Raw genomic sequence first — 2241 nt, forward strand, 5'->3', positions numbered from 1 at the left:
ATTCTAATTCCCCACACTAATTGATAACCTTCATTTGATCCTAGTTATTAGGTAGACACTCTCAAGTTACATCCAGCTGATGAGTCCCAAATAGGACGAAACGCGCTTTGTCCTGGATGCCACTGTTAGCCACTCTCCATCTTTACTTATAACTCTCAATATCACTTTAGCATTACCATTATAAGCAAAGATGAATAGTGGTTAGCAGTGGAATCTAGTTGGACACGTGTTTCGCACTATTTGGGACACGTCAATTGGATATACCTTCATCTCAGATTTGTTGATGTTCACTCTAGAACTCGAACTCAGTAGCATTCACTTCAAACGTCATCATATTATTCACTTAACTAATGTGTCCTGATAGTCACTTACTTGTGCAATCAGGTGATATTCACTTAGTATTTTTGGTTGAACGGTACTATGTTCGAGTCCCAGAATGAACATCAACAAATCTGAGATGCAGATATATCCAGCTGACAAGTCCCAAATAGGATGACACTCGCTTTGTCCTAGATTCCACTACTAGTCACTATCCTCTCAAGGTCGCTTTAGCGTTACTCAAAAGTCACCCATTAACTATAATCTCACCAAGTCTTACAGCTCTAAACTGATTAATCAATATATCTATGCTGAATCTATTATATATGTATCTACTTCACTTTCATTGATCAAAGTAATCATATCAGTAGTATATCACATATTCATGAAATTGTCTACTCATATTTAAGTACATAAATGTATAATCAATTTACTAGAATAGATACCTGATGGGGGTATAAGTCATGTTAATGATTGTGAAAAAGAATAATGGATTTTTTCTTTTTTTCTTTTTTCTCTTTTTTTCCCATTTTATTCCTAGAGGATACATCTTGTTCATAAGGTACATAAAAAAGGGGGGGGGAAACCACGTGACTCATACTTCTTTTATTTGGTTGTACCATGAAGCCTTTCTAATAATGATTAAAATACATTTAAGCATATATATAGACATAATTATACTACTTTTAATCATTATTATCAGTAGTATTTAATCAGTAATAATGATGATAATATATATAAGATAAGTAAATAAGTAGTATTGAACTAACTGACTCATTAATGAATTGAATAGATTGGCTTTTAAAGGTAAATAATGATAATAATAATGACTGAAGTTTCAGTATATATATGGTACGTCAGTTGGATGTAACGATCATATGTCAGTGTTGAATGAGTATGAAAAGAGTGCTAGGGAGTTAAATTTGGCTTTTTCTTATTGTTGACAATCAAGACTAGAAATGATTAGTTTCTATTGATAGATCTATATCTTGATCGGATTTCATCCACATAACTTCTTATTACAGAGTTTAGTATATTTGGTATATTATTAGATGTAGAATCTAGGATGTACGTTGTCAGTCGCGGCTGAAGTAGCTCCGTGGTAACGTCTGTGATTGTGAAGCTAGCGGACACGGGATCTTAAAACATCAATGAGCATCAGTTCCCTAAAGATTACAGGTAAACTATGCTGACGAGTGTCAAATAGCACGAAATCTAGATTCAGGGTTTCCTATTCACTACCTCCAACCACCATCTTATCTCAACATAGTGTACGCAATGTCGAGTCATCTAGACTAGTGGCCACTTTGTAACTTGTTCGGTAAGATTCGATCTACACTAAGAAGTACCTGACATATATGACATGGATCACCACCAGTGATCAATCAATCCAGTATATAATAACAATCCAGCACTTCTGAATATCTAGAAGAGGAAAAAAAATACCAAACCATTGTTAAATATAATTATGTTGCAAAAGAATTAATCAACTCAGTGTCAACACAGTGATATTTGAAATTAGAAAATCTAAAGACTGATGAGATATAATGAGGGATATAACTAATGAAGTTAACGGTACTGGGTTCGAGTCCCATTAAGGAACACCAACTCTAGAATGCAGATACATCCAATTAACCAGTCCAAAATAGAACGAAACACGCGTCAAACTGCATTCCACTGCTAGCCACTGTTCATCTTTACTTATAAAGCTTATAACTTAAGGCAATGTCGAGGCAATTTGAACAGGATGCATATACGCCGATAACAGACTAATCTATTAAATTTCGTACCATTAAGAGACAAGTATTGATAGTGAATTTTAATTTAGCTTGTATCTTAGAGGATGATGATGATGATGATGATGACGATGATTTGGATGATGATAATTCGGATGATGATGATTTGGATGATGATGATTTGGAT

Source organism: Schistosoma mansoni, chromosome 2, assembly GCF_000237925.1.
Source record: "Schistosoma mansoni strain Puerto Rico chromosome 2, complete genome".
Lineage (NCBI taxonomy): Eukaryota > Metazoa > Platyhelminthes > Trematoda > Strigeidida > Schistosomatidae > Schistosoma > Schistosoma mansoni.